This window comes from Marmota monax, unplaced genomic scaffold (genome assembly GCF_021218885.2).
Source record: "Marmota monax isolate L192 unplaced genomic scaffold, Marmota_monax_Labrador192_F-V1.1 WCK01_AAM20220418_F8-fsc00007, whole genome shotgun sequence".
Taxonomy (NCBI): domain Eukaryota; kingdom Metazoa; phylum Chordata; class Mammalia; order Rodentia; family Sciuridae; genus Marmota; species Marmota monax.
Window position 1 is genome coordinate 28,667,867 of NW_026692781.1, and position 17,035 is coordinate 28,684,901.

The 17,035-nt window shown below is 37.1% G+C and overlaps 1 protein-coding gene across 3 annotated transcripts in view; it reads right to left on the reverse strand.

Annotated features, from left to right (window-relative positions):
• The window catches only part of Hecw2 (HECT, C2 and WW domain containing E3 ubiquitin protein ligase 2), a 365,180-nt gene that overhangs the window by 254,017 nt on the left and 94,128 nt on the right, over positions 1-17,035 (reverse strand). The gene's annotated exons all lie outside the window — the stretch shown is intronic.

The window sequence follows — 17,035 nt, forward strand, 5'->3', positions numbered from 1 at the left end:
CTTCTTTACTGGTCTCTTCTCAAGAGAATTTTCACTTTTTTTGTCTTTTTTTATTATTAGTTGTTCAAAACATTACAAAGCTCTTGACATATTTCATACATTTGATTCAAGCTGATTATGAACTCCCATTTTTACCCAGTATACATATTGCAGAATCACATCGGTTACACATCCACTTTTTTACATACTGCCATACAAGTGTATGTTGTATTCTGCTGCCTTTGATAGGAAAGGCAGAATTTTCACTTTTACTCCCTCAAGCTAGAGATGAGTGTGGCCTTGCCAGCTCCTGAGATGCCCTCAAGCCATCTTTCCTATTGTCTCTGAGCACAGTCTTTAGCATTTCTTTAGTGGCAGTAATGTCTTTAACAACTACAACTTCCTTAACCCCAGTTTTACTTCTGTCTTTCAAGTTCAAGTTTTTCTAATCTTTCTACTCTGCATTCTGTTCCTGATTATCACAATAAATTTTACTAAAACCCACCAGCAATATCCATGCCACCACCTGAATCCTATGCTGCCTAGACTTTTTTTTCCAACAGATTAAGAAGTCCATTGCAAGTGCAAATCAAAACTACTCTAAGATTCCATCTCACTCCAGTTAGAATGGCAATTATCAAGAATACAAGCAATAATAAGTGTTAGCGAGGATGTGGGGGAAAAGGTATACCCATACATGGCTAGTGCAACAACTCTGGAAAGTAGTATGGAGATTCCTTAGAAAATTTGGAGTGGAACTGCCATTTGACGCAGTTATCACACTCCTCAGTTTATAATAAAGGGACTTAAAATCAGCATACTACAGTCATGCAGCCACAGCAATGTTTATAGCAGCTTAATTCACAATAGCTAAGCTATGGAACCAACCTAGGTGCCCTTCAACAGATGAATGGATAAAGAAAATGTGGTACATATCCACAATGGATAAAGAAGAGTGAAATTATGGCATTTGCCGGTAAATGGATAGAGCTGGAGAATATAATGCTAAGTGAAATAAGCCAAACCCCAAAAAACCGAAAGCCAAATGTTTTCTCTGATAAGCAGATGTCGATCTATAATGGGGGATTAATTCAGTGATTAGGTTAAGAGTATAACCTAATCATTTCTCCTCCAAACCTTCTTGTGTTGTCTCACACATTGGCTTTTGGGGGACAGCACATCTAAACCATAACAGCCACCATGCCTGGCTTTGGCTAAGCCTTTTTGAATAAAATCTCTTTGATTCATACAGTCACTTCTTAATTCACCCCTGAAGGATCCAGGCACTCCCCAACTCCAAGGAACAGCAAGTCTATGCTTCTGCTTCTTCTACTCCAAGTTTGTGCTGTGAGTTCTGGGATTCAACAAAAATTCAAGTAGGATTCACTGTCTCCTACTGATCCTGGCCTGCAGGCTACAGAAGCATCTTGCAAGTCTTCTGCTGGAATCCTGACCCTTTCTCCCTTTCAGGAGAGAGAAGGTGGAGCACTTGGAAAATTCTTAAGATCAGAGACTTCCTTGCACTTTTTTGATTCCTCCATGGCCACCTACTTGGTGCTCTGCACATTTAATTCTTACAAAAAATAATGATTAGGAACAGCAAGTAAGGCTGGCTTAATGTCAGGATCTGAAGAAAATACAAAAACAGACTTGGGCAAACTAGTGTAGAGACAGTGACACTATTCTTAAAACCTGTTCCTTTCAAACCAGAAATCCTAATTACTCCTGACTTCTCAGGAAAAGACCTGGGTGGTTTCTTACAGTTCTGCTACTAATTACCAATGTAAGATTCCAGCTAAATGACTTAACCTCTCCAGGCCCCAACTTCTATATCTGAAATGTCAAGAGGCTGAATTATAAAATCTCTAAAGACCCTTTTAGCTTAAAAGGCATGATTTTAAATAGAAGAGAGAAAACCATCAGATACCATCCTAAGGCAGTGGACTTACAGTTCCTGACACTATTTTCACAGTAATAACTATTCAAAATGTTTCAAAACTATTAAATTGGATACTCAAATGACTAATGCTACTATAAATTCTAATATTATTATAACACAAATTTGAGTTGCCAAACAGACATTTAAATTGTATGTACAAGAGCCACAGGTTATTATTGTCTAACATCTAGTGAAATAACAATAGTAATGTTGATATTCATAATATATTAGCATAAGGTCCAGCACATTCTTAAAGGCTAAATATGATCTTTCATTCTAGCATAGTTGTTTGTACATGAGCCAATCCAATATCTGCCAAATTCATTCATTTCGTTAAGAACTCTGCTTCAGACAATACTCTGTACAGGCTTTAGAGATTGTAACATGTTAAATGAGATACCCTTAGCCAAGCCAGAGCACTCCTTCAATTCCTTTCCTTTCTTCAATTCTATTCTCTGAAATTTAACTGCAAAATTGAGTCATTATCCATTTGTGTTGAAGGATGACCCACTTTAAACCACATCGTGGATGGCAGTCAGGGCTATAAAAATGCATCTAGAGGCACAAGAGTTTTCAGGAAACTGAAAAAGATTGAAATCCACATCTGTAGATAAATATCACAAAAGTACAGCCTGCACATAAGCAGGACTTCATCTCAGCATGCTGACAAGTGAGACCTGTTTGGAGCCTGGGCTTCTACCTGTCCTAGAAACTCCATGCTAATTGCCATGGCATATAAAGACAAGTATTTGTTAGAAGTCCCAGCAAATGTCAGCCCCAACCACATCAAAGCCTAAAGGGTGGTCTCAAAAGATAATCAGGCTAAAACTGCTGTCATGCCTCCTCACTGGCTATAGAAACACTACCCTGGAAATGGGACAGGGAGGCTAACTGCAATTTAGGAAAGTAGCACTGGAGATGGAGAGCAAATCATCATCTCAGTCCTTCAAGCCCTAGGATCCTGCAGCTGAAATGTACAATGGAGAGGAAATCTGGAGAGCCAGCTCTCCACTAAGGGAGGTTGAAATTCACTCAAACCACTGCCACTCTCTGAGCCTCAATAACCTTATCACTAAAATAGGACTAAACTATACAACCTCTAAAATCCTTTGTGAACCCAACACCCACGAATCTGTAACATTCAGTCAAATGTCTGGGTTGCCATTTTGATCCATTTTACCATTTCTACTTAGAAAAACCCTTCCTCTTTCTTTCACCTACCTTCATGCCAACTTCTTTAATGTGGTTGGCATTTATAGCTATCCTATCTGCTCTTACCACTTCACCCCCTTTCTTACAACTCTCCTACAAAGCTTCCCAGCATATTGGATTCTACACCACCCCTCTGTAGGACCCCACCACTCTGCCTGTCTCATGTCTCACACACCCAGGTTTACCCCATTTCAGGAAGTCTCATACATATGAATTTTTTAAAAATAAAATTCCTTCCTCCTCCAGGCAGTGTTTTTTGTTTTTAATATTTTTTTAGTTGTTAATTGACCTTTATTTTATTATATGCAGTGCTGAGAATCAAACCCTAGGCCTCCCATATGCTAGGCAAGCCACCCAGTGCCAGGCATTGTTTTTATGAGTTGACATACTGTGAATAAAGCACATTCAGGTCAGTGGTCAAAATCCAGATTCCTCATAGGCCTACCCACTATAATTCAACCTGGAAAGGGTCAGCTCATCTCAGTTATCTCCTAGCTGCCTGTTGTTGTAAATAAAAATTTTAGTGAAATGCAGTCCTATGTACCCATTTTTGTATTGTCTACTGCTGCTTTCTCCCTGCAAGAGCAAAGCTAAGTAATTGCAAAAGAGACAATATGACCAGCAAAGCCAACCGTATTTACTATTTAGCCCTTTACAGAAGAAGTTTTCCAACCCCTGCCCTGATAGATACATGGCAAACACAGCACTAATCTGGTCTTATAAAGATCCCTGGATAAAGAAAGACCCTGAAGAAAAGATGATAATTAGTATCTATTGAAGAACTACTATTTGTTGAGCACCATGCTGGCTTTTTACGTACTTTATCCTGAAGCAGTGATATTTACTCAAACTCCTCTAGGGCAGAAAGTATTGAAACCAATCAATGTGCACAGTAGACTCTCAATATTTATTTGTTGAACTGAAGGGTCTTGTTTAGGTCTCACAATGACCTACAAAGAAACTGAAGTTTAGGTAAATGGCAAGGTATGCACCCAGGTAGGTCTGATTCTGTCCAATATTCCAAAAGCCCAAAACAAGTCAGTTGTCATCCTGGGAATTGAGTTATTGTCACCACAACCTGATAACCAGGAGCTGGCTGTTATCAACTTCCCCAAATTATCTGCCATACAACAATTCTATCTCAACATTGTACATCATGATAGCTATAGGGCACTCTGAGTGTGCCCTATATACCAGGCATTATTCTCCCTGCCTTCCACCTTCACAATCCATGAGTGGTATCACGAATCATTTTTACCATTTTGTAGACAAGAAAACTGAAACCCAGTGAGTTTAAGTAACTTAAAGGTTGAACAGTTAGTATGGGGCAGTGTTAGAATTTGAATATGGGAAGTCAGACTCCAGAGCACCTACCCTTAAGCACTTATGCCACCTCCCTGCTACCATAATACTTATCCACAACTCAGATCCACATCCTCCATAAGGACTTGAAAATTGAAACAAACATCCAATTCCACATGTCCCCCCTACCCACCATACAATTCATTAAAATACTAAAAGTCAAAACATTTCATGGACTGTTTCAATTTATGCCACATACTTCTTTAGGTTAAAGACCATTTTCTTTTTTCTTACAGTACTCGGGACTGAACCCAGGGCCTTGCACATGCTTGCTAGGCAAATGCTCTGTCACTGAACCATATCCCCAACCTGGTAAAAATCATTTCTAAGAAGCTCTGAAATCTAAGCATTTAAATAATAGCAATAGTAACATATGCCCTTTAAATAAAAACAATAATAATTTATTCCATTCAACTCTACCTTGAAGTTTAAGAAGGAAGATTTTGGGGGGTGGCTTTTGTTAGTTCAGGGTTAAGGTAAAACACAGGACAACCATGTGAACTAAGCTTTCTTGTTCACCATCCTGGTTATACAGCAATATTTGAAGGAGGGAGGAGTGGAGAAGGTTTCATAGGTTGGGAGATTTGTTTGTATATTTTCAAATCAATTTATTTTAATATAAAATGAATTAAAACCTCATTATTATGCACTTTGTTATTTCATCTAGGTTAAAGCCTATCTTGATAATTTAGACGCTATTAGTGTTAGCTAATGTTAATGGAATTGGGTATGTAATCACTGCATTAATCTAATCCATGACTAACATTAATGCAGTGACTATGTATATAATTCCACTCGGGGATTAAATTCAGGAACTATTCTTCTTATAAATAAGTTATTTATTTTGGAAAGGTAAGGCTGGTGGAAAGGTCAGGGCACTAAAAACAAGAAAACAAGTTCAGGCTCCTAGTCCACCAGCTGCTAGCTATGTGCACTTGAGCATGTCACCGTCTCCATGAGCATCAACTTCCTCACCTATGCAGACAATATTCACTTCTCCTTTGTTCTAGTACTTCAAATTTAGTATCTGTAAATATCCTATATGTGTGTTAGAATGTCTCACAACTGTGGCATCTTGCCTCTGGCATTATCACAGATGTTTTGTGTGTGTGTGTATATATATTAGGTCTCCAATAACTAAGCTGAGGATCTGATGGGAGTATTAAAGATATCTAATTATCAGTCTAGATCAGTCTGTTAAAGAGAGAGGTTTGTATTATTGTCTTTTTAAGACATTGCCAGAGCAAGCTATAAGTAAGCAGTTTATAATAACAGTGTCGTTTTTTGACTCATACTAAATATTTTCATATTATTGTGAGAGCAAGGATGCCTGTTATTATAGAATAAAAGAGATAATCTTATGAGCACTGAGACAATTTCATTTCATTTTTTAAAATACTTAGCCGCAAGTACAGCATAATTACCTTACACCCTATTCATAAATCTCAGAGTAAGTTTACAATGTGTCTTTACACTGGTTATTTAACTTTCTCAGTTTAATGAACCTCATTTTAACATACAAATATATCTGTTATGGATAATTTTACTTTGTCAACTTGACTGGGATAAAATAGTTGGTAAAGCCTTATTTTGGAAAATATCTGTGATTTTTTTTTTCTGGAAAAGATTGGCGTTTGAATCAGTGGACTGAATCAAGACAATCCCCCCTACCAATGTGAGTGGGCATGATGCAGTCTGTTGAGGGCTCAAATAGAACAAAGGTGGAAGAAGGGTGAATTCTATCTCTCTGTCTCATTAAGCTGGGGCTTCGGCTTCTCCTGCTCTCACCAACCCTCACCATGTTCTAAGGTATTCTGTCTTGTATAAAACCACAGGTTTCCCTGGTTTTACAGGACATAAATGGCAGAAAACTAGACTTCTCAGCTTCTGCAATCCTGTGAATCAATACCTTATGAAAAATCTAATCTATAAATATATATCCAATTGGTTCTATTTTTACTGGAGAAAATCTAATATAGCGCCTATAATGATCTAACACTTCTAAACTATTTCAGACAACTTGGCTACTGTATAGAGTGTTTATGAAGCAATTTACACAGAGACTCACCTTCATGACCCAAAGTATTTGCACATCTTCCAAACACCTCCTTCACTCATTTAAGTATACAGAAAGCAGCTACTTAACATGGGAGGTACTAGGCAGAGTCAAGGGCAAGCTGAAATTCCAACAGAATGTCATTCTCACCATCAAGGAGCCTACAGGTAAGTCCACCAGTGACTAGAACACAATGAGATAAATTCTTAACATAGAAATGGTGTGCAGGGCAGAGGAGAGCCAAGTGAGGGGTTGGGTCATTTGAAAAAATGAGCAGAACACACTGAACACCTCATAATACACAGAGTGCTCTCATATCACTCCTTTAGGAAATGGAGATAGAAAAAAACTTCTTGTAAAGTCAGGAAAAGAAATTAATGTTTTCATAGTGTTAATTGAAATGCCTATCATTTCCCTTAGGTGGGTGCTTATTTCACATTTACATTAATATGTTTTTTTAAAATTACCTAATGGGCAATACCGTTCAGAATAAATTTAATCCTTTTAAATTGAAGATGCAAATCTTAGAGAATTCTCAAATAAAAGCAGGCTAATAGCCAGAAGAAAGTCAGGGAAGAAAAAAGAAAGCACAAACAAATCAATGAAATGTATGTTGGACTTGAACCGAAGGAAAGGTCATTGAAGCAAAGAGTTTACCAAGCTAAGGCTGATATAAGGGCCTTCAGTGAAGAACTGTCTCTTTATCCCTCAGTTTTTTCATTGAATCCCTATTGGCAAGGTTTATCTATACCTTTCTAGAATAAGCAGGATGACTGCCTTGCCATATTGAAAATTTTCACTAAGAAATGTCACAACCCAATTAAAGCCATTCAGAAACAATGGTATTTTTTTTTTCAAAATTCAGCAAAGGAATTCAAAAAATAATCATTAATTCAACAAATGTTCACAGCATACTGTTTTAATTTGCTCAGGGAACCTCAGCAAAGTCCCACAGACTAGGTGGCTTGAACAACAGAAATACATCTTCTTACATTTCTAAAGGCTACAAGACAGGTATCAGCAGGGTTGGTTTCTTTTGAGGCTTCTCACCTTGGTTTGCAGATGGCCATCTTCTCCCTTCCCATTCTTCCCTCTGTGTATGTATGTGTCCACCTTAGTGAACTTTGTAACTTAATTCTTTTAGACCTCTCTCCAAATACAGCCCATTCTGAGGTTTTGGGGCTTAGGACTTCAACATATGAATTAGGGGAGGACACCACTCAGCCCAGAACATATACCTATTCTGGGCCAGGCACTAGGATGGGCATTAGAAATATTAAAGAGGCACTAAGCAACTCAGTGAGACCCCATCTCTAAATAAAATACAAAATAGTGCTGGGGATATGACTCAGTGGTCGAGTGCCCCTGAATTCAATCCCTGGGACCCCCAAAAACATAATAAAAAGAAAAAAGAAATACTAAAGAGACTGGAACACTATCATTGCTTCATGAATCTCACTGTACTTCATTTTTCATCATGATTTTCACATGTTAGTCACGTATGTGTAGCAAATGAAGGGAAAAAATTAACAGATATCAAGTCTAATGAACCATGAACAGTACCTGATAAATCTTGCAACCATTTTGAAGGCAAAGAGTGGAAAAAAGGAAAGAAAGTAGCCGTATAAGAAGGAATGAAAACCTCAGTCTCTAAGACTGCAACCTAGAGCTTCCATCTTGCACAATGAACGACCATTCTTCATCCCAGTCACTACCCACCAGTTCAGTCTCCCACCTAGAAACTCACAGGCTGTGATAGCAACAAGGCCATGAACAGCACCAAACACACACAATTTAGATCAATCCAAGAAATACCTGAAAGAAAGCTCCAGTTGTTCTCCATACTCTAAATCTACGGTAAGGTAGTGTCATTTCCTTCTTTTAGGAAGTAGGCTTAATCACTTGGACCTGTGGCCATCTAGTGTTAATTACACATTTCCAGGTCCCAGGGAGTATGGTGTCAGTAAATACATTACCAGAATGCCCAGGTCATAAAAATCACGTTAAGGGCCTCGTTAATATCCTCTCAGTCCTGCAACTCAATAGTCTTGAATTTCCTTATTCCTTTTATTCCTCCATTAAGCCCTACATTGTATTCATTGTAGACTCAGGGGGGACGGGGATATTAAGTTATTTCATTACATAATAAACCAACCCAAAACTTAATGTCATGAAAACAATGATTTAATTACTTTTAAAATATCAATAATGATCGAAGTAAGGGAACATAGTACATTTCAGAAGGCAATCTAGTAATTCATGCCAAATTATTCACCTCAAAATATTACTTTTCTGACCTATATATAATTCCATGAGTAGGAATTTCCCCTCAAAGATGTGCATAACAATTTGAGTACTCTTATATTCATGATAGGATTTATAACACCAAAATATGGAGGCAACCTTAACTCCCAAGGCCCTTGTTAAAGAACTTATGGCACATTCCAAAGAGAGGATACTAAATACTCACTAAAAATATTTAATGATAGAGGAAATTGTTAAATTCTATAACTAAGTTTCAGGCACAAAAATTGTCCAAAGCAGTATTACAATGACCACACAGTTTTTAACTACATTGCATGTATTTCAGATATGACTTTCACTTATGACCTCATTTTAGAATATAATCTTTATTTAAGATGAAGTTGCACACAGCAAATCTGTCAAAATATTTGAAAGTTATTAAAGCTTGATAGTAAAATAAAATGAGTAAATCCTGAAGGTGAACTGGAACATTCTAGAATTCACCTTGATTTTGAGCTCTCTTTAAAGCAGGATGGTTTGCATGCCAAGGCAGCTACTTTCCCTTTGTTTTTTGTTTGTTTGTTATGTTTTGTTTTTTGCTTCTGGCTAGCTCTGTGGTTCTCTTTTATGTGCACTAAACACTCTGTCCCCTGTTACACACATAGAATCTTCTAATATCTTCTTTTATGACTGAGTCAAGGGATTTGGGGAAGGTGCATACTTTGACTTAATGCCCAATGACTATTCTATCTATAGGTACATTTATATTGATACAGAGGACATACATTTCTTTAAAAAGGCCTGGCTAAATAAATATCAGACCAGTGGTGCGATTCTAGGTTAACATATTACTGTGTCATGCTTTATTACAACAATTATCTTATAATCAGAAGAAAATATTATTTTAAAAATAGATAAGAGATAAGACTATTTGCTCCCCTATACATCTGAGCACATTACAAGGAAATCAAACTAAGCAACAGCTCCTTTATCTAGCATTTTCAAGTTAAAGCTTCTATACTTGAAGGGGACTTCAGACTGCAGCCAATGTGACATCTCTTGAAGGCCTGCTCTTAGAATTACTCCTCCCTTCATACAGTCTGTCTCCTTGTTCTATAAACCGACATTCAGGGAATGTGAATGACATGTCTGGCACACCCAAGTATTCTACAAGAAGTTAGTTTCTACTAACTAGTAGTAGTTAGTTTCTACTAACTAATGGATCTTCCCAACAAACCTGGGATGTAAGTAAAAGAATCTTCAATTCACAGATAATGTCTCATGCAGCTGGTAGTAGTGGATCCAAGGTACTGCTTTTCACCAAGATGTGATCAGGTAACTGATTTCAGAGTGAGTGAGGTGGTTTGAAAGGAAATACTCTGACCATCTTATTATAATGCAAATTATAATCTCTTGTATCCACTAGATCTCATATTCATATAATTCACATAATTTAGCAATTAAAAACACCTTCAAAGCTATCTTAGTTAAAAGATCAAAGTCTTTTGACAATAATAGATGATTTTCTACTTTAGTATTATAAAAATAATACTAGTTTATTCACAAAGGAAGAGACATAACCAGTTTACAATTTTATTTTCCATTTCCAAACTCTTAATACATGAATATATGTTGAATTGCAATCTGTTATAATGGTTAAAAGCATGTGATCTGAGGACAGACAGCCCTAGTTTGAGTCCCAGCTCTGCAAATATGGACTGTGTGTCTCTAGACAAACCCCTTAACCTTGTTGAGGCTCACCTTTCTCCTTGGTCAAATGTTGACAACTATACCCTTATCACTGAGTATTTCTAAAGTTTGAATGAAATAACATGCAAGGTACTGAAGCACAGGACCTGCCAGTTAGGGAATGCTAAATAAATGTTCATTACATTTATAAAGCTTCATGTCAATTCAGCATCCAGCTAACTCCATAAATAAGGCTTGATATGCAAATCAAGAGTTCATTACAAAAAGCTCTTCAGTTACAAACCCTAACAAAATCACTTATTAGCAGAAATGACAGAATGTTACAAATTACTCTTCTGAAATCAATGGGTACTTAGGGGTGGATGAAAAAGAAGCTAAAAAAAAATTAGCTTCAAAGAATAACTTTTTCTCTGAAGCAAAAATGAGATTTTAGGCCTGTTATTCTTGATAAATTGGTTTGTTTTCCAAAGAATATGCGCAAAACCCAACATTTCAAAAACCTTCCCATTTTTTTACCTACTTGATATTTTCTGGTCACCATCATCTGACATGACATTGTACCCTTCCCCATCCAGCCATATTGCTCTGTGATTCTTGGGTAAAGCAAGCTGCCACCCTAGAGCTCAACAGTCAATAGATGGGAGTCCAATGTCAGGCACAACAGAGAGATTGTTGGAAGAAAAACTATAAATTAAAATAATGTGTTCAGTTGCTAAAGATAAATAAGCACCTGGGGATGAGACACAACATTTAATAACAACAATAAATCAGCTGATGTTATATGCCATTCATTGTTCAAAAAGTTTTACCAATATAATCATATTTTGTGCTTTCAACAAACTAATGACTAGACATTGTTGTCTCTATTTTGCTAATGTGGAAACTGAGATTAGAGGGGTTAAAACACTTGCTAAAAGTTTACCAAGCTAAATTCAAAGCTAGAATATGAATTTAAACATCTAACTCTAGATCATATGAAAAAAAAATGTTTTCATTTATCTCATGGTCTTTTGGACGAACATGTTAATCATCAATATTATCACGTTGAAAAATTAAGGGGTTTGGGGATGTGGCTCAGTGGTGCAGTGTTTCTTAGCATGCACGAGACACTAAGTTCAATCTTCAGCACCACATAAAAACAAATAAATAAAATAAAGGTATCATATCCATCTACAACTAAAAAAAATTGTTTTTAAAAAATTGAATACCTTTTTCTGCTCCTTTAAATGATTTATGGCTCTTTTAAATGATTATATGCAGGAAAGAATATGTGAGTGTATATACAAATATAGATAAATATATATATATGAATAACAGGTAAATGTATATGTATACATACATATATGAGAGTGTATGACAGCATCTCATTTGTAAAATTAAGGTAACAGTATCTAACACTGGGTTTTTGTGGGGATTAAATGAGATAACTGGTATAAAGTATCTTTTAAATATTGCACATATGAAAGTATAAAATGCTTTTAAACAATGTAGCAAACAGCACTCAACAAATGTAGCTATCATTATTATTATTAATACCATTAGTTACTTAAATCTTTCCTTATAAATCAAATTGTTTGAGCCTGGCCCAGTGGCACATGTATATAATCCCAGCAGCTCAGGAGGCTGAGGTGGGAGGATCATAAGTTCGAAGCCAGTCTCAGCAAAAGTGAGGCACTAAGCAACTCAGTGAGACCCTGTCTCTAAATAAATACAAAATAGGGCTGGGGATGTAGCTCAGTGGCCACTGAGTTCAATCTCCAGTGCCCCACCCCCCGCCAAATTTAATAAATCCACTTGTTTGCATCCAATAGTTCATGAAGTCATCGAAAGCACAGATGCTGAAATGGGTAAAGATTGAGGATTATGGATCTTACTGTTCAGCATGTTCTCTCTCAGTAGCAAACCTGCACATGTTGCAATGATTCCAGCAAGAATGCCAACTGCATTATAAATTTTGTAATGGCATCTGGGCCCTTGCATTTCCCTAACAGCCACTTTTAGTCACTAATATGCAGATTTTGAAGTGGTAGCTATTTGCTATTTGTTGGGGGCTATGGAAGGTTCAGTGTTCGAGTTCAAAGAAGAGTAAGACATTCCTTCTAGTGGGCATGAAGCACAGCAGGTGCAAAAGGCAGTGGTTCTCATCCTGGCTGCACCTAAGAATTCCAGGGCAGGAGCTGGAGGAACAGAAGATGGGCTCACTTCGGACCCATTAAAATAGGCTGTTCAGGATGGAACCTGGGTATCTGTAGTGTTTTAAAGATTCTAAGGTGGTTTAGTGCACAGTGCAGCCTGAGAATCACAGGTGTAAAGCAGGAAATAAGAGAAGCAGACAGGAAAATTCTGGAAGAAGAGACCAGTCCAGTTTGTGGAAAGCTGTCCTTGTCTAATTACTGAGGATTCTGAAGAGAGTAGCACAATTGTACACCACACCACTCACAAGCCATCAAGACTATTACTTATGCTAACAGAAGTACTATATGGTGTCAGATTTTGGAATGGCCTAAACTCCAGGACAAACCACAGATTTATAAATGAATTCTAGTAATCTTTGACGGGGAGGGGGCAAGAAGGACCAAGAACTTGACCTACCACTGAAGTCACAGAGCCATTCTTGTGTAGCTGCATTCAGGTCAACTCTGAGTCCTGTCTACACTATATACCAGGCCACAAAAGAGGAAGAAGACAGACATTCTCTATGAATCAGGCCACATTTTCTTCATGTCAGCAATCCTAAACTTTATGTAGTATGAATGATAGCAGATGGCACGTTTTGGCAAGATATAAACAGGTAGCCAGCCTGGTAAGCAGGATTCAGAGAATGGCTGTTTGGCTCAAAAGTGTGGTGCAAAGAGTATAATGATATATGAATTCCATGAACAGCAACCAAACCAGGAATTGTCAGTCAGTTTGCAACCCCAGGACAAAGCTCTTTGTAATGAAAGGCAGGAGTTGCAGCCCACTACTTACAGCCTTCTGGATAGGCAGGCAGCACTGTATCCAGAAGGCTATACAACAAAACAGACCTTCAACTTGGGTCTGGCTCAGGACTCCCAGTCCATCCAGTTCCACAGGAAAGTGAGTATTAGAACTGGATTCTCTTATATGGACATTTACATGCCTAAAGCCCCACATCCTTTTTCTCCTCATGAGGGGTGATCAGTCCTTGGTCTCTTGTGGTTCCTCCTTGGATTAGTGCAGGTCTGTGTGTCCATGGAGGAGAAGTAAAGGAATCCCAAGTATTTGGATCCTTAGAGAACGGGGTGTTCCTAGACTTGATGGGTCTTTCTTAGAACAACTCTAGTCAATTACTATTCTAAATTTGAAGAACATTACCTAAGAACATCTTTTATTATGATTTTAAAAACACATAACATAAAATTTACCATCTTTACCAATCTAAGTGTTTTGTAGAGGAGCATTAACCCTAAGTATATTGTGTATGACAGATCTCGAATACTTTTTCATTTTATAAAACTGAAATACCCATTGATCCCCTAGTCCCTGGTAACACCATTCTATTTTCTAAGAGTTTGACTGTATTAAATTCCTCATGGAAAAGGAATCATTGCATATTTATCTTTTTTGTGACTCGCTTATTAAACTTAGCATAATATTCACAAGGTTCATTTGTTATAAAATGTGAAAGGATTTACTTCTTCTTAATGCTGCATACTATTCTATTATGTGTAAATGCTACATTTTCTTTATCCATTTGTCAATCAGTGGACATTTAGGTTGCTTCTACCTCTTGGCTATTGAAACTAATACTGCAGTGAACATGGGTGTGCAAATACCCCTTTTAGATTCTGTTTTCCATTCTACTGGATATATATATATATATATATATACCCTGAAGTAGGATTGTTGGATCATTTGGTAATTTATTTTTAATTTTTTGAGGAATACTCATAGCATTTTCCATAGCTGCACCATTTTACATTCTCACCAACAGTGCAAAAGTGTTCCAATTTCTCACATCCTCGTCAGCATTTGCTGTTTTCTGGGTTGCTATAATTGTTTGGTTTTGTTTTGATAGTGGCCATCCTAATATGCAGAAGGTGATACCTCACTGTGGTTTTGATTTGCTTTTCCCTGATGATTAGCAATATTGATCATCCTTTCATATGCTTTTTGGCCATTTATATATATTCTTTGGACAAATGTCCATTCATGCCCTTTGTTCATTTTTAATCAAATTGTATGTTGTTGTTCAGTTACAAGTTTGTTTTATAGTCTGGATATTAAATCTTTATCAGATACATGGTTTGTAAATACTTTCTCCCATTCCATTTCTCCCATTCCATAGGCTGCCTTTTTAAAAATTTTTATACCCTTATTTTATTTATTTCTTATGTGGTGCTGAGGATTGAACCCAGGGCCTTGCACATGCTAGGCGAGTGCTCTACCACTGAGCCACAACCCCAGACCCCATAGGCTGCCTTTTTACTGTATTGCTTCCCTTGCTGCATAGAAGGTTTCAAGCTTGATGTTAAAAAAAAAAAATTTAAAAGATTCTAAAGTTTTAAGTCCCATCTGTCTATTTTTGCTTGTGTTGTCTATGCATTTGATGTCATATCCAAGAAATCAATGTCACAAAGCTTTCTCTATATCTTCATCTAAGAGTCTTATATTTCAGGTCTCATATTTAAATCTTTAACACATTTTGCAATTTTTGCATATGATGCAGTATTTATGGGTCCAACTTTATTCTTTTGAATAGGATATCCAGTTTTCTCAAACACTAGATATCCAGCCTTATTGCCATTTTTTTGAAGACTATTCTTTTCTCCATTGATGACTTTGGCACTTTTATCAATAATCATTTGTCCATATAGGCAAGGGTTAATTTCTTTCTAAGGTCCTCTTTTTTAATATCTGTAAAACAAAACTGAATTATTTCTGTATGTATTGTTTTGTAATCTGCTTGTTTTATCATTTAAAAATATATAATTGATGACCATTTTCCCTTACAATTCATTTTATCATTTTAAAGGTTTTTTTTTTTTGCCTAATTATGAAAGTAACATGATTACTACACACATGAAAGATAAACAGGAAAAGTATAAATAAAATAGTAATCCCTGCTATGAGTTCGAAAGATTAACACTGCTATGAATTTGATATATATTTCAAGATCATTTTACTTCTGAGGATGAGAATCTTTTTCCAGACTGTAATTTGCCAAACATTCACTGATATTCGACTATTTGCCAGTCACTACCCATTATGTTATAGTAACTGGATCAAGGTCAGGAACATAGTAGGCACTCAAATATTTGTTGAATGAATGAAGAGGACTATTCCCTTGATGAATTTACAGTCAGTGGAGATAAGGAGCAAACAAATACGAAAATCACTACAAGGCAGAATGGCAGATGTTATAAAGGGGCTGTGGCCATAGTGATGGAAGTACGGATGCACAAAATAAAGAGAATCAAACTCAGAATATTGGGTAATTTTTTCACAATGTCTATTCTGAGTGTTAAGGGAAGATAGCGAGGTGGAAAAGTAAAGGAAAAGCAATCAGAAACAAGAAAATAAGAAAGTATGGTATATTTAGGAAAGTGTACAGGGTACATTGGCAATGGAGTGAGAGCATGTGTGTGTGTGCTCACATGTGCGTATGCATTTCTGCATCTACGTGTGTGCACCTGTGTGTGTACATGTGCATATGTAGAGCCTGTTTGTGGGATGAGGGAAAGTGGGTAGCAAAACAGCAACCTAGGAGACTGATGAAACACAGAGAAACCAAGCCTAAAGGGCTTTAAATGTACGTTCCAGAGCTCCAATTTCATCTTGAAAACTATAGGAGCAATTGAGGGATTCAAGTATGAAAGTTATATACTCAATGTGATAAGCAGTCCTCTGGCTGTACTTTGGGTGGGTGGCAAGAGCAAAAACTATCAGAAGTTCTATCGCAGGATTCTAAGTTATAAGTGGGGCAATGGGGCTCAATTCAGCATGGAGGTTGGGGATAGAAGACAATCATCCATTATTAAGGAGGAAAAGCCAAGTGATAGTGTGTAGTCACTGAGAGGAGGAAGGTCCAGAACAACTCCCCATTTTTAAAAGAGCAAGATCACAAGAGACATAGCAATTGAAAGAGAGAAAATGATGAGCTTCACCTGGGGCATGTTGAGTGTAAGAGAGGTGTGGTATAAGAAAAACTGAAATGGGAGCACAACACAGAGTTGAAACCAGGAGGAGAAAAGGATGAGGTCAAGGACAGAAGAGGGCAGAATACCATCTTAGTCCATCTGTTCTTTTATAACAAAATATCAAGACTGGATTGTTAATTTTAAAAAAATTCATTTCTCACAGTCACGGAGTCTCAAAGTCCAAGATTAAAGTGATGGCAAAAATGGTGTCTGGTGAGGGTCTTATATCTCTCTGCTTCTAACATGACACTCTGTAGCTGTGTCTTCACCCAGCAAAAGACAAAAGAATAAAAGAGAAAAGGGGCCCAAGTCAGTCCCATCCAGCTCTTTTATATGACAATAATCCAGTCCTATGTGTTCCATCTCCAAGGG